The sequence below is a fragment of the Triticum urartu genome, chromosome 3 (genome assembly GCF_003073215.2).
Source record: "Triticum urartu cultivar G1812 chromosome 3, Tu2.1, whole genome shotgun sequence".
Lineage (NCBI taxonomy): Eukaryota > Viridiplantae > Streptophyta > Magnoliopsida > Poales > Poaceae > Triticum > Triticum urartu.
The window spans coordinates 233159630-233186702 of record NC_053024.1 but is presented as its reverse complement, the minus strand read 5'-3'; positions in this window follow the sequence as shown (position 1 = coordinate 233186702).

Sequence of the window (27073 nt, the reverse complement as noted above, 5' to 3'; positions counted from 1 at the left end):
CCTGTCATGTTGGCGTAGCAACTCAAGCAGGGTCAGTCCGCACATGAAATGGCGACACACTTAAGAGGACCCCTTTGGCTGACATGTGGCTCATCCACCGTCTTGTTCCACGTGCGATGCACCAAATTACAGTTCGTAGCAGCGGTTGGAATTGGAGGCACCCCGGTCGTAGCGCCGCAGTAGTAGAAAATGAGCGACGAGGGGTCAAATCACAAAGCCCCACCTTTCCCGCATTAAGCTGGACGGACGAAGCAACCATCTTCACTCTAGGGCGCAAGAGCATAAAGAAAAGAGAGAACAATGATGCGTGCGGCAGCTACCTAGGGCACCCTAGGTTAGGGGTCTCCACTACAGATCCTTTTTTTAAAGCGCCTCCACTAGAAACCGGCTTCTCCCTCGTCCTCTTGAAGAAAACCGATGATGAGTGCGGCGGTAGGGTTTGTAGGAGTACTACGGCGTGCGGGGCCACGTCGTAGTAAACGGGTTCGAGCCGATGCCTTAAATATGTGTGGGCCGCTTGGTTTTACGGGAACGAGGCAGCATTTTGGGTTCGGGGACTAGTGGAGATATAGTACGTACAAAAAATTGTGGACGTAGGTTTGACCGAAAGGCAATGATGCATGGGCCCTGCATTTTGATATACCCGAGGCCTCGTGAAATTTGCTACTCTACTCAAAACTAGTAAGGTACACATGTATTGAACACATGAGATTTCGAAACCAAATTATGAATAAATACACATTATAGGATGTAAAGCTTTGAGTCATATATGCATGATGTAGATGTTCGCTTAGTTCTTATAGTTCATCTCATTCAAAATCAATAAGTTCTATAAAAATGTTAAGATTCATGGGGTTGTCCATTGTACTCCCTCCGTTCCAAAATAGATGACCCAACTTTGCACTAACTTTGTACAAAGTTAGTGCAAAGTTGGGTCATCTATTTTGGAACGGAGGGAGTAAATCATAAAGTAAAAAATAAATAATGGCAATTCATTTAGAAAAAAATCAATTATGATACAGAAGATTCTAGAACAAAGGAGAAGTGCTTGTGTTTTGAGGTTAGTGCATTATGCTTAAGTTCAACCATGGAGTTTTCTAAATTGTACATGTGGCAGATCTGGTGGAATGTTGATGATATCCAACGGCCAGTAGTGCTCGGATTTGCCAATCTCTGCACTGTCGGGTTAGCTTCATCCAGCGACCATCTTTCAAAGTTATTGGCACACTATATAGTTCTTGTGCCATAGTTGCATGTTTTGGAAAAAAGCTACTAGTGGGTTGTACTATCTATTTAGGAATAGAAGATGTATACATGGAAGTTGTAGGGAAAGAGATGACATGGAGGATCTCAATTCCTATGAGTAGGGATTGGAAAAGAGATGTCATTTGGTTCACATCATAGGAACTTTTCTATTGAATATAGAGATGACATGTTTCTCAATTCCTATGAGGAGGGATTAGAAAATAGATGTAATTTGGTTCATATCATAGGAACTTTTCTATTGAATATACGCTAATGTTTATTTTCCTTTGAAATTAAGGGAGTATAGGAATCCATTCATATGAACCAAGTGGCTCTAAAGCTATAGATATGATATCATGTTTATTTCCTTTGAAATGTGGAGTATATGAATCTATTCCTATGAACCAATTGGCTCTAAAGGAAAAAAAATCCTATAAAAATCATAACATATAGAGTTCCTATGATATTCCTCGACACTAAAGGATGCTTGAAATTGCTGCGGGTGATACGATGGTCTTTCTTTGTAGACTCCTCACCAAGCTTTATAGTTACCTCTCGAAGATGAATGAAATGATATATACATGGTATTCTGCATGTGCAATTTGGTACACGAAAACTCGGTAAAAGTTTGCGAGGTTCGAATTTTCAATAAAGCTATATGCACTGCATTTCGGAACGGAGGGAGCATACGACAGTTGCTAACACTCACGTGGAAGATTTGTGTGTAGGAGGAGTGGATGTTATGTTAAATGACATGGCAAAACTGACACTGTCGGATGCCGATCTAACAGTCCTTACGGCGTTCGTCAGGAAAAGGCTTGTGGCGAACGTTTGTCGGATAATGATTTACGGACACATGCATTGCATTGATACGTGCCCCCCTCTCTCTCACGCACCCTCACAAGTCACGACTCTCCCGAGTCCTCTCGCAGACTCGCACATCGCACCCACCGTCTACCTGCAGGTAGACGTCACGCACATATGTGCTCTTCACACCCTACCCTCAGAACTTCTAAAAAACAAAAGACGGCGCGCACATTTTATTTTAGCTCACACGTCACACACTTGTACTATTACTCTTGCAGCGAACGTTCTTTGGGCATAGTATATTGTACTCTCACAAAGAGAAGCGGTGCACGCACGCACTAGTTCTCTCACATCCACTCGCGGGTACACGTAGGAGTGCATTTTTTTAAAGCTGGTACAACAAAATCACTCCACTATATATAAAAGCAGGAGCCTTAGCGCTTGCTTTACTAGGGTTCCTCTCGTTCACTCTCTCATGCTCTCCAGATCTAAGCAACACATAGGTGGCCACACTCTCTCTCAGCTCACGGCTGGTCACAAATCCGGCCGGACAACCTCGACCGGGGCAGGGGTGTAGGTGCATCGTTCACGCTGTCGTCGGCGGCGAGGGAGGAGACCAACGGCTGCCCGCGCGTCCCGATCGGCGGCCGTGCCGTTCTCTCTGAGAGAGCGCCGGCTCGGGAGGGCCTCCGACCCCTTCTTCCTCCCTGCGGTATTGTGGCCAAGATGCGGCCTCCCGACGCCGTCTTTGCGACATGCCGACGACCCTCAGGTATATATTCCTTCGAAACCTGCCTTGCTCTACTGCCCCAGCTCCCTTCGTGTGGATCCTTTTCTACTTCCGTCCGCTATTCCAAAGCCACCTAGACTTCTACTAAGGCACGTGCTTTGCACGTATGTTCTGTATGATAGATACTCATATACCTTCTTTTTAGAGAGAGAAATGGGTACTCGTATCTTGAGTAGATATCATAGTGTGTTTGTTTGCATGATCTAAGGACTATTCTGAAATAAGAAGCAAATCACTTGCACAAATCAAATTGAGTTCCAAGTAAGAATATGATTACAAGATAAAAGTTGTAGTTTTATTATATGTTGTTTCCTGGGTTCCACTGATGTATAGTTCCAGAGTTGTTTGACGGTTTACATGCATGTTTATGGACTATTTTGTGCAACTAAATAAGTCATTTAGGTCTGACAGACACTCATGTTCTGTATTAGCTTGAGGTATAGCTTATGTATGACTGAAAAAAAATATTACACTTTTTCTGTGAATAATAAAAATATTACATTTCTCGATGAAGCAGAATAAAACTTTAGCTAGCATTAGCCATGCAATGTTATGTTATGTGAACAGTGTAAACTTTGCAGTATAGCGGCATCTAAAAAATCCATTTTTACAGTAATCTAAAAAATTAGTTAGTAGTAGAGTGTTTATTTCCCAGGTGACAACGGGGAACCAAAATGTGCTAGCTATTTTCCAACTTGTCGTACTTGCATGTGAGGAGGTGGCAGCAGTTTCTAGACATTTCTCAACTTCAGTAGGTGCAATCTAGATTCAACGGGGATTTCTTTATTTGTTTACTTGGAGAGCAGAGTCGGCCATGTGCACAAGGAGAGGGAGCGAATCCGGTAGCTCTTAGCCATCAGATCATGTCATCCTTTGTTTGATGGACGGCAGTGATATGCATGAGAGGGGAAATGAACGGTGGATTTTGAGCCAATGCTTGTTTGGGCGGGAGAACCGAAGATGGAGTGGTAAATCCAATTTCAAAACGGCCGCATTATAGTAGTAGTAGATTAGAAGTAAAGCTATTTCATATAGTCGACTCAAAGCGTTGGTTCAAACAAGGAAGAAAGTGGGAAAGCTGTAGCATGAATCTAGGACTTGGTTCTAAGAGGAAACGGGGGAAAGTAGTAATATCTGTCACTGTTTAAATAACCGTATATCTTATTTGCGCAAACAGGGATGTCTATCTCCATATCATTTCGGGATGTCTGTCTCCGTATCGTTTCTATCCGCGTAATCAAAAGCACGCACCTCAGTTTTAGTACAACTGCGCAAAATGAGATGGCTATCCCTCGCTGCCGTCGTCTAACCTCCCGTCTTCAAGGTATCCCTACATTGGTAGTAACTAAGGTAGAATGACCAACGCAATCTAAAAGAAGCTAATTCGTACGTTTTACTTCCTGATTGCAGTGCAGGGACGAGCAAAAACAACTGCATCCTAGTCCGGAATGCACTTTCTACCAGTTCATCCATGGACCAAGGACTAGCTGGCACGGTTGCACGGTGGTTTTTTGGACAGGTGCGCGGACAAGAGGCATTATGGTCTGCTTATTTCTGCAAATAGCGGTGCTTAAATTTAGTGGAATGCACAAGCATTTCAGCTGGTCAGTACACTGCATGGTTCAGTTCAGCATTCCAGCTGATACCATAATTATAATTGGTTATTCTGGAATGAGAGAACCTAACCTTGAATGGTGGCAACAAGAAAAAACTAGAGTGAACTCCAGGAAATTTAAGCCTGCCGGGAGGCCCTTTGCTCAGAGAGAAGCCTTGCTTGTTTTTTCCTGATTTGTAAACCTTCTCACAACTTTGTCTTTTGCTGTGAACTAGTATATGTTTGTTATGTTCTATGAATCATTGAGATGTATAAAATTGCTTAACTTATGCTTTTCAAGTTTTTTTATGAAGATGAGTTTAATGTGAGTGTTCCACATGAGCGCTGGACTAGCATGTGAAAGTTTGGAATTTATTACATTGTGGCCTCAATTAACTGCATGAACCACTATAACAAGATACATAGTTGCTTATATGTCATACAGCAGATTGTTGATTGTTAGCTGGTCGATAGCCTAGTGTTGAAGCGAGCTGAGCCAATGTGTCGTGTTTTGCACAACTGCTTACAAGTGGGCTAGCACCAACAGTGTTTACAAGTACTTATGTATACGTTGGCGCACGGTTCTCGAACGAGTGCTCTATTTCGTCAAAACACACACTGCTCGTATGATAAACCGTGACAACTTATGTCTTACCATGCCATATTCATGAAAAAACTAGTGATGACGCATCTGTTTCGGCAACAATTACGATGGTTCTCACATGATTCACGGGCACACAAAAGTAGCAACAGTTCCCATAGACGGAATTCAAACAGAGTACTAGCCCAGAGGGGTCGATAACAGGTAAGGTTCGGATAATTAGACACAATCCAAACTACTATTAAACACTAGCTGGGGCACAAGACGGACCTTGCCATGAACATCATCGAGGACGTCCCGCAGCAGCTCAATCCTGTGAACCTTCATGAAGACAACCTTGTGGCCTTGGCACTGATAAACTTGTTTGTGGAGGTATGCCACGCCATCTTCCTGCGTAAGCTTGACAAGAACAGTATTCCTCACAAACGAAGGAGTAGCTTTGAACTTCTTGTGCTTCAGTACACCCTAGACAACACGCCTGACAACAGTGAGGCTGGAATACAACTCTTCATTGGTATAACCGCAAATGGCTTCCAGGATCCAACAGCCTAAGAACTCTGTTTTCCCAATGCGTATATTCAGGTCGTCCGCCTCATAGCGAGTGACATGTACAACCACACAATCCTTGTCTGCATTAGGGCTCTAATTGAAACAGAAACAAATTCTGAATTACTTTTCTGTATAAGAAACACAAGTTATTTAAACCACTACGTATACCATGGCATCGAAGCTAATAAAATTGTGCATTATTAATCACCACATACTTCCTTTTCTAAAGAAAAATCACCACATACTTAGATGAAAAACCACAATCGAGATCGGCAGAGAAGGAAATCACCTTGGGCAGCTCAGCGGGGGGGGGGGGGGGGACACATCCTCGAAGGGGGAAAACTGCTCCTGCAGTGCCACGGAGGTTGTAACCTCAAACGGTGCGTTGACCATCTCAGTATCTGGGGTCTCCTCGGTGGTTGCCTCCATCTTCTTGGAGCTCTCTATCTCGTGGGGATCAGCCTCCCGCGTCTGCTCCAATATCGGTAGATCTTTGCCTGGTTCTCCTTGGTCCATCATGAAACTGACGAATACTAGGATTCCACTGAAAGGAAAACACAATCGCAATGACAATGAAACAAAAAAGAGAGTGAGGATCGGCTACTGCTTTGCAAAAGTTCTTTTTTTCCTCTGAATGAAAATATACCAACATCACAGATCCGCTTACCTTCCCTTCGTTTGGAGAGAAGAACAGTGGCAGATGCAAGTGTCGCCTTTCTTGAAGACGGTGAGGGAGAAGGGGATTCAGCGAAGAGTGAAATGATGGTTGCTTCATCCGTCAAACTTAGACTGCGGGGAGGTGGGGTTTTGTGATACGACGGCTCGTTACTGCCACGCTACAACCGGGGTGACTCTCCACCTGCATACTGCCTTCTAATTTGGTGGATGGCATTTGGGCCCGCGCGCTGCATGGACCGCATGTCGGTGAACAAAAGTATAACAACATTCAGTAGAGGGAGACGTTTCAATGACCTAGGAGGAGCCAGAAGCGGTAGAGTGTCTCCACTGTACTAGTAGTAATTGTTTTTCTGGGTAGCTGTAGAGTGTCTCCACTGTACTAGTTGTAATTGTTTCTTGGGTCCCAAGACAAAACAGCCCATCCACACTAGTAAATAGTAAAATCAATTCAAAAACCTGGGTGCTCTTCTTCCTCCTCGCTCCCACCCACCTCACGTCAGCTCGCTCCACTCGTACCCCCAAATTCCTCACCTCACTCCTAGAGAAAATCCCAGCTCCCCTTCTTCCTCACTCCTATAGAAAACCCCCAGCTCCCCTTCTTCTTCGCTCGCACTACAACTTGGCTCGTCATTTGTTACTCTGCTCAAATCTGTGAGCGCAACGCGACGCCCTCGAGGAAAATGGAGTCGGCTGACCCCAGCGCCAAGAAGGTGAGGCTCCCGCCAGAGACGACGCCTGTTGTAGATCCCACACTCGGCAGCGTGGGGAGAAGCGGCAACCCTGCCCCCACCGGATCCCAGGAACCCGTAGAATCTCGGGTGGACTGCATCAGTGATCTCCCGGACGCCATCCTTGGGAAGATCATCTCGCTTCTCCCCACCAAGGATTGCTGCCGCACCCAAGTCCTCTCAATTCGGTGGCGCCCTCTATGGCGCGTCGTTCCCCTTAATCTCGACTGTCATCAGCTATCTCTCTTCAATGATTTTGAAATCCCCAGAGCCATCATCTCCTCCCACCAGGGCTCCGTTCAAAGCCTCTGCATCCCGTCATGCTACCTGAGCAAGCATACCATGCCCTGCACGGTGGACGCCTGGATGGAATCCCCTGAATTCACAGAACTACAGCTGCTTGAGTTCTACTATTCCCCTAGAAATCCCATACCACATACCGAACGCCATGAACTTGTGCCCTCAGCACCGATGTCCATCCCGGGGTTTTCGTCCTCTCTCCACATCGCCACCTTTGCGTAGTGCTACCTACCAGACAATCTGGTACTAAACCTTTAACTCCCATTTCTCAAGAAACTTTCACTTATGCGGGTTCGTATATCGGAGGCTTCATTGCAGAGCATCATCCACTCCAGTTTCCCTGCGCTGGAGTGCTTGGTGCTTGTTTTCACAGTTAGAATCGGTTGTCTCCAAATAAAGTCGCCTAACCTTGTAAGAATTGGAATTTCTTTTGACGGAAGGCAGCTCATCATCCAAGATGCCCCTTCACTTCAAAGTTTGATCCTTGATTCTAGTTATTCACCATTGCAAATAACCGTCCTCTCTGCGCCTAAACTGGAGACCTTGGGTGTAATACATGATCTCTGTGCTCATTTCAATATGGTGTTTGGCTCCACAGTTCTTCAGGTACTTTATAGTATCATCTACACTTGTAACCGTAAGCTGCATTTTAAATTTCTGCGCATAATTTATATATCATCTTGGAGTACACATTTTGTACTAATATTATGTTCTATGCTCAATGAAGAGTTTCTCCATGGATGGCCTATCAATGGTGCTGGATTCTGTTAAGATCTTATATATCCAAATGAATAGTGTTGATCTGAACAAGATTATTGGCTTGGTGCAATGCTTTCCATGTCTGGAGAAGTTGTATATAAAGGTGATAATTTCACGCACATTGGAAGCACGCATATAGTGTACTAGAATTAACTGTTCAGCTGTTACTCTTTCGACACTCTTCTTTTAGACCTTAACTGTTTTCAATCTTCATGTCTATTTAGGCAACAGGATGGGGTAAGAAAGTTATAACCAATTGGTGGGTTCATAAGCATTGGGATTTTCGCACTTCTCATGAGATTGGATTGAAGACAATAACGCTAGAACGATATGTAGCCAACCGTGCAAACACAAGATTTGTCACATTCTTCCTGCTGAATGCGAGGTTACTATTGTCCATCAGGCTTAAGTTTATCAGCAGGATGGTTTTGACGGATGGGTATGTCGAAGAGCAAAAAAAGGAGTTTCAGGTGGGAAAAAGAGCTTCTGAACGTGCCGGGCTTCTATTTACAACATATTGTGGTCATAATCCAGTAAATTTTACGACCCAGGATGTTCATTCTATGGACCTGACCGATCCATTTGACTATGACTGCCGAAAACAGTGCTGGAGTTAGATCTTGTTGCCCTTTTCAATCTGGTTTTTTTTGTAAACCTGATGAACAATTAACCCTCGTGCTTTTGTACAGTTTGTAAGCTGGAGTTAGATGTTCGTGCCCTTTTCAACTCGGCTATGACTGTCATATTTTCTTTGAAACAAGGCAAATGGCTTGCCATTCGTTTAATTTAGAGTGAAATGTTGTAACAAATCCAAACCAAGGGAAATAACATCACTCTCGCCGGCTGCTTGAGCTCACTGTACATTACAGAAGCCAAGTGATTAGCCCCCACCAGCACCCACAAACTTATTTCGAACTAGTACATAAAATGGGCTGTAAATTTTCATAGGAAAGGCTGCATGAGCGTGACAGATTTGGATTCTGACATTTGGGACCTGCGAGGAAATAGCCTATCCAAGGTGGTGTCGACTTACTAGCCAGTCAACAAACGATTCTGCCTACCAGACGTTGGATTGACTTCCAACATCTGTCGTGTATCTTCTATCTCTTGTCTTCTTCTTCCTCCAATCGTCCAAACCAAACCACCCCGCCGGCTCCGCCTGCTCCCGCCTCCCATGGCTGGCTGCGCCTCCACCGCCCTACCGTACGTACCCTCCAACATTGGCCAGTCCCTCCCTCTATTCCCCCACACGTCATGTTATTCTCCGGCGACGTCAGCCCCAACACACACCCGCGCTCGAACCAGTCAATCCTCGTACTCTCCTCCGCCTGCGACTGGACCGGCGCATCTTCAACGGCTCTTGTTCGTTCCGTCCGAGGCCTCGCCGTCGTCCTCCGCCTTGCGGCCTTGGTGCGCTCGCCGTGCGCGGTACGCCGCCCTCTTGCATTGTCAACGTCGTCAACAACCGAGAGGAACAAGGAGATGACTGTACGTGGAGAGGATGACAGTAGGGACCCACCAGCGTCATGGCAGTACGCAAGCAAGTGCCTCTATAGTACAAGCCGAAAAATATGGTTCCTCCTAATTGGTTGGACATCTGGGGCTCACGCCATTGTCAACGTAGTCAATAAACAAGAGAATTACACTACGAGCGGCTGACACCAGGGACCCAGCAAGTCGCGCAGTTTTTTTTTGAGGAACAAGCAGTTGTTATTTATACTAGTTTTAGCGACGGATCAGGGTAACAACAGGGCTGTGCGAGGGCTGTGGCCCGTCTAGCCAGGGTTTTATTTATGATTACCACATCATGAGCCCAGTTGTGTTTTTTTCTTGCTGAAAATGGCTAGCCCAGTTCTATTTCTTTTAAAGAAATACCCAAACAAGGCCTACTTGCTTTATCGGCCCTGCTGGGCTACAAATCTTTCAAGATGAGGAGAGTTTCATTCGGTTTTCCCAGAAATGGGCTGTACATTTTTAAAACACATCAAACCGGGAATTAGTTTCAATTTTTTTCATTACAAGATCTTAAATTCCATTGATTTTTATGCGTGGACAATTATTTGGATTTTATATTTATATAAATTATTTTTCAAAATAGTTTGAATGTGAATCAATATTTCTGGATTAAAAACAGTTGACCGCATGGAAATATGCAAAATTTCGTATACTTTTTAACCGTGGCCACAATATGGGGTGTGATGCTAACAAAAAGAAGATGGGCTCCAAAAAAATTCTTACGAATTAGCAAATGGGCTGTACATTATTAGAAATAATGGTAGATGGGTTGTATGCTGTTTTCCACAGATTTGAGGCTGACTTGTGCACCTACTACAAGTTGACGCATATGCTTTCATAAAAAAGGTTGACGCACTGGCAACGCCCTGTCAACTTAATCAACACACAAGAGCAGTGACTGTTGGATGTCCATCCAACGGCTGTCGTGCTTCTTCAATCTCTGCTCTTCATGCTTAAGCCGCTCAAACAAGCACCGGCGGGACTGCCTGCTCCCTCCTCCCGCAGCCGGCTATGCTGCCGCTCAGGCCTCACGGCCCCACCGTACTCCCATCGCTGGCCTAGCCATCCCTCTACTCACCCACACCTGCTGTTATTCTTCGGCGATGGCAGACGAAACGGTAAACCCTCGTACTCCTCCGCGTGGGAAACAACTGCCGAGTATTCCCTGGCTCCGTGTCGTTCCCTTCCTAGGCCTTGCCGTCGTCCACCGCCCTGGTGCTCTCGGCGCGACTTGGTCAACGTGGTCAATGAATGACATCCATCGGAACTGGACTATACGTGGAGAGGCTGACAGCTGGGTCCACGGCCGCACGCAAGGAAATGCCTCCTTATTACGCGCAAAATAATGATTCCTCCACCTGACAGCTAGGACCCACAGGAAGGGCCTCTGTATTTCGCGAAAAAACATTCCCCCCACTGACAGGTCAGACCCACCAGCTATATCTTCGCACGCAAGGAAGTGCCTCCTTATTACACCCAAAAAAATTAATACCCCCCTACTAGCTGGGACCCACCATATTGTTGGGCTGACTTGTGGGCCTACTAAGTTGACAGGGACGGAGAGCTTTGTCAACTTAGTTAATACTCCAGTGACCGTATGATGTCCATCCAACGGCCATAGTGCTTCTTCAACCTCTGGTCTTCTTGCTCCAGCCGCCCAAAGCAGTGCCGGTCGTGCCGCCTGCTCCTGCCTCCCGTGGCTGGCTGTGCTACCACGGAGGCCTCACCGCCCCCATACTACTCCCACCACTGGCCAGACCATCCCTCCACTCACCCACACCCCCTGTTATTCTGCGGCGACGGCAGCCTCACACCGCAGCCAAACTAGTGAACGCTCATACTCCTCTCCGCATGGGCATCCACTGCCACGTCTTGCACGGCTCCGCGTCGTCCCCTTCCTAGGCCTCGCCGTCGTCCACTGCTGTGGTGCTCTCGGCGTGGCATGGTCAATGTGGTCAATGACCGACTTCCATCAGAAGAGTACTGTACGTGGGGAGGCTGACAGCTGGGTCCATGACAGCCGCAAGGAAGTGCCTCCTTATTACGCGAAAAATAATTATTCCTCCACCTGACAGTAGGGACCCACCAGACGGGCCACCAGTATTTCGTGAAAAAAATCGTTTCCCCCTGACTGCTGGGACCCACCGGACGGGCCACCGTATTTCGCGAAAAAAACGTTCCTCCCGCTGTCAGCTCGGACCCACCGGAAGTGCCTCCTTATTACACACAAAAAAATGAATACTCCCCCGGCTAGCTGGGACCCACCTTGCCGGGAGGCTAACTTGTGGGCCTACTAAGTTGACGGGGACGAAGGGCTTTGTCAACTTAGTCAATATGAACGATTCTAGCTCCAGTGACCGTACGATCTCCATCCAACGACCGTAGTGCTTATTCAACCTCTGGTCTTCTTGCTCCAGCCGCCTAAAGCAGCGCCGGTCGTGCCGCATGCTCCTACTTCCCGTGGCCGGCTGTGCTGCCGCAGAGGCCTCGCCGCCCCCTACTAATCCCATCGCTGGCCAGGCCCTGTGGTGACGGCAGCCTCACAGCACAGTCGAACCAGTGAACCCTCGTAGTCCTCTCTGCGCGGGCTTCCACTGCCGCGTCGTTCCCTTCCTAGGCCTCATCGTCGTCCACCGCCGTGGTGCTCTCCGTGCAGCGTGGTCAATGTGGTCAAGGAACGACTTCCATTGGAAGAGTACTGTATGTGGAGAGGCTGACAGTTGGTCCACGGCCATAGCCCAGTTTTTTTGTGATTTGCCAAGTAAGTCGCTTTGTCAGGCCTGTTGGGCTGCAATTCTTTCAAGACGGGGAGAGCTTTCATTCGGCTGGCCGAGAAAATAGCCCATCAGTAATGAGAAATGGGTTGTACATTTTTAAAACACATCAAACTAGCAATTAGTTTGAATTTTTTTTCATTTCAAGATTTTAAATTACATTAATTTTTATGCGTGGAGAATTTGTTGGATTTTATAATGATATACATTTATTTTTAAAATCAGTTTGAATGTGAGTCGAAATTTCGGGATTAAAAACAGTTCGGACCGCACCGAAATATGCAAAATTTCGTATAAGTTTTTAACAGTTGCCACAATATGGGCTGTAATGCTAACAAAAAGAATACGGGCTCCAAAAAAACCTTAAGAATTAGCAAATGGGATGTAAATTATTAGAAATAATGGCAGATGGGCTGTATGCTGTTTTCCACAGATTTGAGGCTTTCCTAAAAAAAAGGTTGACGCACAAGCACTAACTATTGGATGTCCATTCAACGGCCATCGTGCTTCTTCAATCTCTGCTCTTCCTGCTCCAGCCGCTCAAACAAGCGCCGGCGGGACTGCTTGCTCCCTCCTCCTCGCGGCTGGCTATGCTGCCGCGCAGGCCTCACCGCCCGACCATACTCCCATCACCGGCCTAGCCATCCCTCTACTCACCCACACCTGCTGTTATTCTCCGGCGACGGCAGACGAACCAGTAAACCCTCGTACAGTCGTACTCCCCTCCGCGTGGGAAACAACTGCCGAGTCTTCCCTGCCTCTGTGTCGTCCCCTTCCTAGGCCTCACCGTCGTCCACCGCCCTGGTGCTCTCGGCGTGCCCTGGTCAACGTGGTGAATGACCGACATGCATCTGAAGTGGAATTTATGTGGAGAGGCCGACAGCTGGATCCATGGCCGCACGCAAGGAAATGCCTCATTATTACGTGCAAAATAATGATTCCTCCACCTGACATCGGGGACCCACCGAAAGGGCCTCTGTATTTTGTGAAAAAATGTTACCTCCGCTGATAGCTCAGACCCAACAGCTATATCTTCGCACGCAAGGAAGTGCCTCCTTATTACGCAAAAAAAAATTAATAGTCCCCCTGTTAGCTGGGACCCAGTATAGTGGCAGGCTCACTTGTGGGCCTACTAAGTTGATGGGGACGGAGGGCTTTGTCAACTTAGTCAATATGCACGATTCTAGCTCAAGTGACCGTATGATGTCCATCCAACGGCCGTAGTGCTTCTTCAACCTCTGGTCTTCTTGCTCCAGCCACCCAAACCAGCGTCGGTCGTGCCTCGTGCTCCTGCCTCCCGTGGCCGGCTGCGATGCGGCGGAGGCCTCACCGCTCCCTACTACTCCCACCGCTGGCCAGGCCATCCCTCGACTCACCCACACCCCCTGTTATTTTGCAGCGACGACAGCCTCACACCGCAGCGAACCAGTGAACCCTCGTACTCCTCTACGCGTGGGCATCCACTGCCACGTCTTCCCCGGCTCTGCGTCGTCCCCTTCCTAGGCCTTGCCGTCGTCCACCGCCCTGGTGCTCTCGGTGCGGCGTGGTCAACGTGGTCAAGGAACGGCTTCCATCGGACATGGACTGTACGTGGAGAGGCTGACAACTGGGTCCACGGCCACAGCAAGGAAGTGCCTCCTTATTACGTTCAAAATAATTATTCCTCCACCTGACAGCGGGACCCACCGGACAGGCCACCGTCTTTCGCCCCCCTGACTACTGGGACCCACCAGCTACATCTTCGCAGGCAAGGAAGTGCCTAACAGTCGGGACCCACCTGGTCGAAGCGTACGTAGTGTTGTCATTCTGGTCGCGAACGTGTACGTACATACTAGTCGATGTAGAGGCGCGCACGTGTCGTAGTAGAGGCGCGCACGTAGCATGTACATGTACGTACAGTGGCCAGGGTGCAAGAAAGAAAATACGGCCACGTATGTGTACATACGGGCGGGGTCTCGAACGCCTACTCGCGCATACGTACGGCCAGGGCTCGTGTACATTGCTGGGTCAGAACGGAGAAACAACGTCATCGTTGTGTTCAAGGGGAGGCAACGGAATGCGTCATGTTCATGGGGAGGCAACGGAATGCGTCGTGCTCATCAGGAGGGCTTGGACGGAATAGGCGATGGAAACGAGGCCTGGCGTATCGCAGAACGGAGGAAACGGCCTTGTGTTCGACCGGCCATGTTCAAAACGGGATCCTGTTCATCGGGAGGGGTCTGGCGTACCGCAAAACGGAGGAAACGGACCTCCTACGGTCGAAACGGGGGTCCTGTTGATCGGGAGGGGTGTGGCATACCGCAAAACGGACGAAACGGGCTTGTGTTGGAGCGCTACGGTCGAAACGGGGGTCCTGTTCATCGGGAGGGGTGTGGCGTACCGCAAAACAGAGGAAATGGACCTCCTACGGTCGAAACAGGGGTCCTATTGATCGGGAGGGGTGTGGCATACCACAAAACGGATGAAACGGACTTGTGTTGGAGCGCTACGGTCGAAACGGGGGTCCTGTTCATCGGGAGGGGTGTGGCGTACTGCAAAACGGGACTCCACGGGATATTGTTCATCTCCACCGTCGACCTCCTCCAGCCTCCACGAGCTCTTGTTCATCCAGCCTCCACCGTGCGCCACTCCACCGGCTACTGTTCAACCACCCCTCCACCGTCTACAGTTCATCCAGCCCTCCATACCACGGGGTCCTGTTCAACCACCCCTCCACGGGCACCCCTCCACCGTCTACTGTTCATCCAGCCCTCCACACCACGGGGTCCTGTTCAACTACCCCTCCATCGTCTATTGTTCATCCAGCCCTCCACACCACGGGGTCCTGTTCATCCACCCCTCCACGGGCACCCCTCCACCATCTACTGTTCATCCAGCCCTCCACCACACCACGGGGTCCTGTTCATCCAAAGGCAACGCCACCGCTCACTGTTCATCCAAACACCACGCAATGCTCACTGTTCATCCCATCGATCGGCTTCAATTAGCAGCAGTAGCGAAGGAATCGCTCAATCGAGTTCAGTTAACAGCCATCGATCGATCACTCAGGTTCGGTCACGCGTAGCCTGCTGTGCAATCGCTCGGGTTCAGTTAGAGCCCAATGCCTCGCTCAGGTTTAGCTAGAGCCAATGCCTCGCACACACACGTGTACGTGTACGAGAGAAACGCGCATCGCTCGGCCCCCGACCTCCCACCGTAACCGGGAACTCCCCAAAATTTTCCTCCCCCTCGCTTCTACCACGGTTTTTTCCGTCATAGACGGCCCAAAGAATGTCATGCAGCTGCGTCTCCAGCCCGCCCAGGACAAAAAGCCCATTTTCTGTCATAATTTTTTGTCATAGAAGTAGGAGCCCACCACAAATATGATGATACCGGGTTTTGTCACAATTATCGTCATAGATGTGTCATATGTATGACAGAAAAAAATTCGTTCGGCCCAAAATGTCACGGATGTGTCTTTTTTTGTAGTGAGCTCTATAGTTCTCCCATTGTGAATCCAGCTCGGAAGCAGGAAGTGACTTCTTGATCCTCCTCCATGGCATCTATCCTCTTCAATTCGGCCTCCATCTCTTCCTCCCTTGCTGGCCCAAAGAGGTCAACATTGTTGTTTGTCATTGATCTCGGTGCCGGATGAGACACCCGGCTCTCCCCAACTGACCCTTGCGAAGACATCCTACTCTAATCTTCAGTAGCAACAGCTTGAAACACAAACAGGAGATTTTTGCGTGATACAGGAGTCAAAACCTTCGGGAGATTATATAATGAATTTTTATTGACCAAAATACGTGTCGTGTACGAAAACGGAGTCCGGAGAGAACACGAGGTTCCCACGAGGTAGGGGGCGCGCCCAGGGGGGTAGGGCGCACCCTCCACCCTCGTGGAGCCCTCGTGTCCTTCCCGCACTGCTTCTTATTTTTCTATTTTTCTAAATATTCCAAAATGGAGAAATATTGCCTTAAAAAACTGTTTTGGAGTCGGTTTACTTACCGTACTACATACTTATTCCTTTTCGGAGTCTGAAACGTTCCGGAAAGTGTCCCTTATGTATTCCTCCGGGGTTACGGTTTCAATAACATTGGTTTCAACATTTATGGGACTACCTGAGATATAATGTTTGATTCTTTGACCGTTCACCACCTTCAGATTCGTGCCTTCGAAGTTGTTGATTTTTATGGCACCGGAACGATAGACCTCCTCGTTAACGTAAGGACCTTCCCATTTAGAGAGAAGTTTACCTGCAAAAAATCGTAAATGAGAGTTGTATAGCAATACATAGTCACCTACATTAAACTCACGCTTTTGTATTCTTTTGTCATGCCATCTTCTAACTTTTTCTTTAAATAACTTGGCATTTTCGTAGGCTTGGGTTCTCCATTCATCAAGTGAGCTAATATCAAATAACCTCTTCTCACTGGCAAGTTTGAAATCATAATTGAGTTATTTAATAGCCCAATATGCCTTGTGTTCTAGTTCGAGAGGTAAGTGATATGATTTTCCGTAAACCATTTTATACGGAGACATACCCATAGGATTTTTATATGCAGTTCTATAAGCCCATAATGCATCATCAAGTTTCTTGGACCAATTCTTTCTAGATCTATTAACAGTCTTTTGCAAAATTAATTTGAGCTCTCTATTACTCAATTCTACTTGACCACTAGACTTTGGGTGATAAGGAGATGCAATTCTATGATTAACATCATATTTAGCAAGCATTTTACGGAAAGCACCATGAATAAAATGTGAACCACCATCAGTCATTAAATATCTAGGGACTCCAAATCTTGGAAAAATAACTTCTTTAAGCATTTTAATAGAAGTGTTATGATCAGCACTACTAGTTGGAATAGCTTCTACCCACTTAGTAACGTAATCAACATCAACTAGAATATGTGTATATCCATTGGAGGAAGGAAAAGGTCCCATATAGTCAAAGCCCCAAACATCAAATTGTTCAATGACAAGTGAATAGTTCATAGGCATTTCTTGACGTCTATTAATATTACCAATTCTTTGACATTCATCAGAAGATAAGACAAACGTACGGGCATCCTTGAAGAGAGTAGGCCAATAAAAACCAGATTGCAATACCTTATGTGCAGTTCTATCTCCAGCATGGTGTCCTCCATAAGCTTCTGAGTGACACTTGTGTAGGATCTGTTCATGTTCATGCTCAGGTACACAACATCAAATAACACCATCTACTCGTTCTTTATAAAGATGTGGGTCATCCCAAAAGTAATGCCTCAAATCATAGAAGAACTTTTTCTTTTGCTGGTATGTGAAACTAGGTGGTATAAACTTAGCAACAATGTAATTAGCATAATCAGCATACCATGGAGCAGTATGAGAAGCATTTATGACATTTAATTGCTCATCGGGGAAGCTATCATCAATAGGAAGTGGGTCATCAAGCACATTTTCTAATCTAGACAAGTTGTCTGCAACGGGGTTCTCAGCTCCCTTTCTATCAATAATATGCAAATCAAATTCTTGTAGCAGGAGAACCCATCTAATAAGTCTAGGTTTAGCATCTTTCTTTTCCATGAGATATTTAATAGCAGCATGATCAGTGTAAATAGTTACTTTAGAATCAACAATATAAGGTCTGAACTTATCACAAGCAAATACATCTGCTAAGAATTCTTTTTCAGTAGTAGGATAATTTCTTTGAGCATTGTCTAGGGTTTTACTAGCATATTGAATAACATTTAATTTCTTATCAACTCTTTGCCCTAGAACAGCACCTACAGCATAATCACTAGCATCACAAATAATTTCAAAGGGTAAATTCCAATCAGGTGGCTGAACAATAGGTGTAGAGATCAATGCTTTCTTAAGTATTTCAAATGCTTCTACACAATCATCATCAAAAACAAATGGTATATATTTTTGTAACAAATTAGTCAGAGGCTGAGAAATTTTTGAGAAGTCCTTAATGAACCTCCTATAAAATCCGGCGTGACCAAGGAAACTTCTTATACCTTTGATGTCCTTGGGACATGGCATCTTTTCAATAGCATCAACCTTGGCTTTATCAACCTCAATACCTCTTTCAGAAACTTTATGCCCCAAGACAATACCGTCATTAACCATAAAGCGGCACTTCTCCCAATTCAAGACAAGATTAGTTTCTTCACATCTCTGCAAAACTCGATCAAGGTTGCTCAAGCAATCATCAAAAGAAGATCCATACACGGAGAAATCATCCATGAAAACCTCACAAATCTTTTCACAAAAGTCAGAGAATATAGCCATCATGCATCTTTGAAAGGTAGCAGGTGCATTACATAAACCAAAAGGCATACGTCTATAAGCAAAAGTACCAAAAGGGCAAGTAAAAGTAGTCTTTGATTGATCTTTGGCTGACACAGGTATTTGAGAGAAACCAGAATAACCATCTAGAAAGCAAAAATGTGTATGTTTGGATAGTCTTTCTAGCATTTGATCGATAAAAGGTAAGGGGTAATGATCCTTTTTAGTGGCCTTATTTAATTTGCAGAAATCGATTACCATCCTATAACTTGTAATGATTCTTTGAGGAATCAATTCATCTTTATCATTAGGAACGACAGTAATACCTCCCTTCTTAGGGACACAATGGACAGGACTTACCCACTCACTATCAGCAACGGGATAGATTATACCTGCCTCAAGGAGCTTTAGTATTTCTTTTCTTACCACTTCTTTCATTTTAGGATTCAGCCGTCGTTGATGATCACGAACTGGTTTAGCATCTTCTTCCAAATTAATTTTATGTTGACATAGAGAGGGACTAATGCCCTTAAGATCATCAAGAGTATACCCAATAGCAGCACGGTGCTTCTTCAGAGTTTTCAATAATCTCTCTTCCTCATGCACTAAAAGGTTAGCACTAATAATAACAGGATATATCTTTTTCTCATCAAGATAAGCATATTTAAGAGTGTCAGGTAACGGTTTAAGCTCAAACACGGGATCACCCTTGGGTGGAGGAGGATCCCCTAGGATTTCAACAGGCAAATTGTTTTTCAGAATAGGTTCCTGTTTAAAGAATACTTCGTCTGTTTCCCTTCTTTCATTCATAAACATATCATTTTCATGGTCTAGCAAATATTGTTCTAAAGGATCACTAGGAGGTATGACAATAGAAGCAAGACCAATAATTTCATCCTTACTAGGTAATTCTTCTTGACGGTGTTGTTTACTAAATTTAGAGAAATTAAATTCATGAGTCATATCATCTAAACCGATAGTAACAACATCCCTTTTGCAATCTATGGTAGCATTAACAGTGTTCAGGAAGGGTCTACCAAATATAATGGGACAAAAGCTATCTTGTGGGGAACCAAGAACAAGAAAATCAGCAGGATATTTAGTTTTCCCACACAAGAATTCAACATCTCTAGCAATTCCCATTGGTGAAATAGTATCTCTATTGTCAAGTTTAATTGTGACATCAATATCTTCTATCTCAATAGGTGCAATATCATGCATAATTTCTTTGTATAAGGAATAAGGTATTGCGCTAGCACTAGCACCCATATCACATAAGCCAAGATAACAATGATCTCCTATTTTAACAGAAATAACAGGCATGCCTACCACAGGTCTGTTTTTGTCTTTAGCACAAGGTTTAGCAATTCTAGAAGTCTCATCAAGGAAATGAATAACATGCCCATCAATATTATCAGACAACAGATCTTTAACAATAGCAATATCAGGTTCAACTTTAATTTTCTCATGAGGTGTATAAGTTTTAATATTGCTTTTATGAACCGCAGTTGAAGCTTTAGCATGATCCTTTATCCTAACAGGAAAATGTGGTTTCTCAACATAAGAAGTAGGAACAATAGGATCATTATAAGTGACAATCTTTTCTTCAACTTTAATAGGTGTAGCCACTTTTACTTCTATGGGAGGATGATATTTAAACCACTTCTCCTTGGGGAGATCAACATAAGTAGCAAAAGATTCACAGAAAGAAGCTAATATCTCAGAGTCAAGTCCATATTTAGTGCTAAATTTACAGAAAACATCGGTATCCATAAAAGTTTTAACACAATCAAACTTAGGTGTCATACCTGACTCCTTACCATTGTCGAGGTCCCAACCTTCAGAGTTGCGTTTAATTCTTTCGAATAAATCCCATTTGAATTCAATGTTCTTCATCATAAAAGAGCCAGCACAAGAAGTATCAAGCATGGTGCGATTATTATCAGAAAGCCGAGCATAAAAAATTTGAATAATAATTTTTCTTGAGAGCTCATGATTGGGGCATGAATATAACATTGATTTAAGCCTCCCCCAAGCTTGAGCGATGCTTTCTCCTTTGCGAGGCCAAAATTTATATATATAATTGTGATCACGATGAACAAGATGCATAGGATAGAACTTCTGATGAAATTCCAATTTCAGTCATTTGTAATTCCAAGACCCCATATCATCACATAGCCTATACCATGTCGATGCATCTCCCTTCAAAGATAAAGGGAAGACCTTCTTCTTAACAACATCTCCGGGTACACCTGCAAGCTTAAATAATCCACAAACTTCATCCACATATATTAGATGCTCATCAGGATGTTTTGTTCCATCTCCTAAAAAGGGATTAGCTAGCAGTTTTTCTATCATACCCGAAGGAATTTCAAAGCAGACATTTTCATTTTCAGTAGGTTTAGTAGGTTGAGGAGCAAATCTTTGCTCTACTGGTCGGGGTGAAGATACCCCGAACAAGCCCCTTAGAGGATAACTTTCCATAGTAACAAGTGACAGTAAATTTCAGCACACTATATAAATTTTTCCTTACCAAATTCCACCTACCAAAGGCGCTTCACTCCCCAGCAACGGCGCCAGAAAAGAGTCTTGATGACCCACAAGTATAGGGGATCTATCGTAGTCCTTTCAATAAGTAAGAGTGTCGAACCCAATGAGGAGCAGAAGGAAATGATAAGCGGTTTCCAGCAAGGTATTCTCTACAAGTATTGAAATAAGTTGTAACAGATAGTTTTGTGATAGGATAATTTGTAACGAGCAACAAGTAACAAAAGTAAATAAAGTGCGGCAAGATGGCCCAATCCTTTTTGTAGAAAACGACAGACCTGGACAAACTCTTTTATAGAGAAAAGCGCTCCCGAGGACACATGGGAATATCGTCAAGCTAGTTTTCGTCACGCTCATATGATTCGCGTTCGGTACTTTGATAATTTGGTATGTGGGTGGACCGGTGATTGGGTACTGTCCTTACTTGGACAAGCATCCCACTTATGATTAACCTCTATTGCAAGCATCTGCAACTACAACAAAAGTATTAAGGTAAACCTCACCATAGCATGAAACATATGGATCCAAATCAGCCCCTTACGAAGCAACGCATAAACTAGGGTTTAAGCTTCTGTCACTCTAGCAACCCATCATCTACTTATTACTTCCCAATGCCTCCTCTAGGCCCAAATAATGGTGAAGTGTCATGTAGTCGACGTTCACATAACACCACTAGAGGAGAGACAACATACATCTCATCAAAATATCGAACGAATACCAAATTCACATGACTACTAATAGCAAGACTTCTCCCATGTCCTCAGGAACAAACGTAACTACTCACAAAGCATAAACATGTTCATAATCAGAGGGTTATTAATATGCATATAGGCTCTGAACATATGATCTTCCACCAAATAAACCAACTATCATCAACTATAGGGAGTAATTAACACGACTAGCAACCTACTAGCACCAATCCCGGACTTGGAGACAAGAAATGGATACAATAGATGAACTAGGGTTTTGAGAGGAGATGGTGCTGATGAAGATGTTGATGGAGATTGCCCTCTCCTGATGAGAGGAGCATTGGTGATGACGATGGCGATGATTTCCCCCTCCGGGATTGAAGCTTCCCCGGCAGAACAGCTCTGCCTGAGCCCTAGATCGGATCCGCCAAGGTCCCGCCTCGTGGCGGCGGAGTTTCGTCCAAGAAGATGGCTCCCTATTTTTTCCCATCGAAAGACTTCATATAGCAGAAGATGGCCACCGGAGGGCCACCAGGGGGCCCACGAGGTAGGGGGCGCGCCCAGGGGGTAGGGTGTGCCCCCCTGGTGAATCTCTTCCGTTGAGTATTTTTTATATATTCTGAAAACATCTTCCGTGAAGTTTCAGGACTTTTGGACCTGTGCAGAATAGGTCTCTAATATTTGCTCCTTTTCCAGCCCAGAATCCTAGCTGCCGGCATTCTCCCTCTTCATGTAAACCTTATAAAATAAGAGAGAATAGGCATAAGTATTGTGACATAATGTATAATAACAGCCCATAATGCAATAAATATCGATATAAAAGCATGATGCAAAATGGACGTATCAGTGGGTTATCAAGACCTTTTTCGGGCGCCGTTGCTGGGGAGCATAGCTATATTTCTTGAGTCACTTGGGATTATTATCAATTTATCACTATGAAGAATCTGAAGGATGCTAAAACCAAGATTTATCCCTCTAAGACAAGGAGAGGTAAGGAAGTGCCATCCAGTTCTACTTTAGATTCACCTTCTGTTATAAGTAAACTTGTAACACCACCGCATGCTATGAATCCTGATATGTCGCAAGTTATTGATGATGCTACTTCTGCTATGAATGATACTTATGATGATGCTAGTACCTTGCTTGATGATAATGATGTGCCACTTGGTTATTTTCTTGATGACCAAATTGCTAGAGTAATTCAACATGATGTTGTTGAATCTGATGATGAGCTTGAAACTGATACTCCTGAAACACCTGCTAGAACTAGCCTTCCTAGATATGAATTGCCTAAGGTACCGGAAGGTTATGTTATGAATGAGGAGACAACTAGAGATATTCTTGCTTGTAAAGATAGAGATGATCTAGAGAAATTATTATGCAAGTATAAAGAAAAATCTCTGAATGCTAGCATGAAATATGATCCTAAGTTTTCCACCTCACCTATCTTTACTGATGATAAGGATTATGAATTCTCTGTCGACCCAGAGTTAATTACTTTGGTTGAATCTGATTCTTTCCATGGTTATGAAACTGAAACTATTGTGGCACATCTTACTAAGTTGAATGACATAGCCACCCTTTTTACTCATGATGAGAAGACTCGTTATTACTTTATTCTCAAATTATTTCCGTTCTCATTAAAGGGTGGTGCTAAGGCTTGGTACAATACTCTTGCTCCTGGTTGTGTGCGTAGTCCCCAGGATATGATTTATTACTTCTCTGAAAAATATTTCCCTGCTCATAAGAAACAAGCTGCTTTACAGGAGATATTTAACTTTGTGCAAATTAAAGAAGAGAGTCTCCCACAGGCTTGGGGGAGGCTTTGCCAACTACTTAATGCTTTTCCTGATCATCCTCTTAAGAAAAATGAAATACTTGATATCTTCTATAATGGACTAACAGATGCTTCTAGGGACTTCCTAGATAGTTGTGCTTGTTGTGTTTTCAGGGAATGAACTATTGGGCAAGTTGAAGAATTATTGAATAATATATTGAAAAATTATGATGATTGGACTCTTCCTGAACCACCACCTAAACCCACTCCGAAGAAGAGGGGTATATTATATCTTAGTCCTGAATATATGCAAGAGGCAAAGAAATTTATGAAGGAAAATGTATTAAAGATGAGGATGTCAAAAATTTACCTCCTATTGAAGAAATACATGGGCTTAATACACCACCACTGCCTAAGGTGGTACAGGTAAATTCTCTAATGAAGTTCAATGATAATGAAAATCTTCACAATATGCACCCTAGACAATGCCTTTATGAGTTTGAAAACTATATTAGAAAACAAGATCACTTCAATGCAAATGTTATTAAACAATTGAAATACAACTCTGATATGATTGCTCGCTTGAGTGACTTGCTATTTAGAATATCAAATGATGTTAGAGGTGTGGGAAAGCATGCTTCTATGGTTCAAACCTAGTTAGAATAAGTTGCTAAATCACAATGAGAATTGCTTGATGAAATGAATAGCAACATACATGACTTTGCTGTTAGATTAGCAACTAGAGGTGGTAAAATGACTCAGGAACCACTTTATCCCGAGGGACATCTAAAAAGAATTGAACATGATTCACAAACGAACAACACCACTACACCTAGTCCTTCTAAAAAGAAGAAGAAAAAGAAAAATGATAGGACTTTGCATGCTTCTAGTGAACCTCAAATAGAAAAACCTCTTGATAATGATAATGATGTTTCTATTTCTGATGCTGAAACTGATAATCCCCAAGTGCAAGGAATCATCGTAGCAATTCCCAAAGGTGGAAGTGATAAGTATGGAGTGTCGAACCCACAGGGAGCTAAAGGTAAGATCAATATTCTCTCAAGTCCTATCTACCACTGATACGACTCTACGTACACCGAACATTTGCTTCCAACTAGAAACGAGAAATAAAACAACGTTGTGGGTATGAAGAGGATAACCTTGCATGGTATCGAAGAGCTAAAATATTAAAGTAGGTGATGTTATCATAAAGTTAGAATATATTACTTAAGTATTATAAATAGCGAGTGTGGAATTATGATGGATCGGTGTGCGGAATTGTCCTAGGCAATTGTTAACAAGACCGATAGTCGTCATTGCAATTTCATATGAGGGAGAGACATAAGCTAACATACTTTATCTTCTTGGATCATATGCACTTATGATTGGAACTCTAGCAAGCATCCGCAACTACTAAAGATCATTAAGGTAAAACCCAACCATAGCATTAAAGCATCAAGTCCCCTTTATCCCATACACAACAACCCCCTTAGTCGGGTTTATGCTTCTTTCACTCAAGCAACCCACCATAAGCAAATCATGAACGTATTGCAACACCGTCCAGCGGGAATCCCTCACGCTTGCGCGACACGGAGGGCACAATAGGACAGCACCAAAATAAAACATACAGCTCATACCAATCTAGATCATCAATCAACCCAAAGACAAAGGATATCTACTCAAAACATCATAGGATGGCAACACATCATTGGATCATAATATGTGGCATAAAGCACCATGTTCAAGTAGGGATTACAGCGGGGTGCGGGAGAGTGGACCACCTAAAAGAGATGAGGGTGGTGATTATGATGGTGATGTTGACGTAGACGATCACCGCGGTGATGATTCCCCTCCCGATGGCACTCCGGCGCCACCGAGAGAGAGGAGGAGAGGTTCTCCCCCTTGTGCTTCTTCCTCCATGGCCTCCCCCTCGATGGGGAGAGGTTCTCCCTCTGGATCTTGGCCTTCATGGCGATGATGGCCCCTTCGGGATCCTCCTCCATAGCCTCCGGTGATGATGGTCCCCCTCCGGCAGGGTGTTAGAGAGGGCCTAGATTGATTTCTCGTGGCTACAGAGGCTTGCGGCGACGAAACTTCTGATCTAGGTTAATTTCTAGAGGTTTGGGTATTTATAGGAGAGGTTGGCGTCGAGAACAAGTCAGGGGCGCCCATGGGTAGTCCACGAGGCACAGGGGCATGCCCAGGGGGTGGGCGTGCCCCCACCCTCGTGGGGCCCACGGCACTCCCGTCCTGTATATTTTTGTTCCAGTATTTTTTATATCTCTAGAAAAATTCTCCGTTGATTTTCGTCGCATTCCGAGAACTTTTATTTCTGCACAAAAGCAACACCACGGTAGTTCTGCTGAAAACAGCGTCAGTCCGGGTTAGTTCTAATCAAATCATACCAAAATCATATAAAACTATTGTAAACATGGCATGAATACTTCATAACTTATAGATACGTTGGAGACGTATCAGCATCCCCAAGCTTAATTCCTGCTCGTCCTCGAGTAGGTAAATGATAAAATAAATAATTTATGAAGTGTGAATGCTAGCAAGTGCTTAAGTTTGATCAAGGATAGTTTCAATCACTTTTTATAGCATCATTATATATCATAACAATAGCTCAACTCATAAAACTTCTCATGATCAAGTAACAAGCTATCCACATGTTAAAGTATAGATCACCCTGTTCAAGAATTCATCTGATTAACCAATTAACTTGCCGATTAATCCCTACTCATAGGGTCCCCGAGTAGCCGATTACACGATAAATCGTCTGATTAATTGATTAAATGGCCGATTAACTTGCCGATTAGCCTATTAATACGCTACTCACCAGCTGATCGAGCAGCTACCAGTTAACGATTTCCTCAACAATGATAGATCATAAACTTTCTTGAAAACTAACAAACCATGCTCTTAGTCATCAAACAATTGCAATTCATCTTATTTTCTGGAAGGGTCTCTGTAAGAGCTTTGATTCAGCAAACTCCACATACTCAACTATCATTTAATCTTTCACAATTGCTAACACTCATGTGATATTTATGGGTTCAAAGTTTTAATAGGACACAGAGAAAGATAGGGGCTTGTAGTTTCGCCTCCCAACCTTTTACCTCAAGGGTAATGTCAATGTTAATAATTTATGAAAACCTACATCCAAGTGATATATATATCCGGATCGCTCCAACACAAAGTGCTTACCAAAGGAAAAAGTGTAAAATGGGAAAGGTGATGATCACCATGACTCTTGTATAAGGGTAGAAGATAAAAGTAAAAGATAGGCCCTTCGCAGAGGGAAGCAGAGGTTTTCATGCGCTTTTATGGTTGGATGGACAAAATATTAATGCAAAAGAACGTCACTTTATATTGCCACTTGTGATATGGACCTTTATTATGCAGTCCATCGCTTTTATTTCTTTCACATGACAAGATCGTATAAAGCTTATTTTCTCCACACTA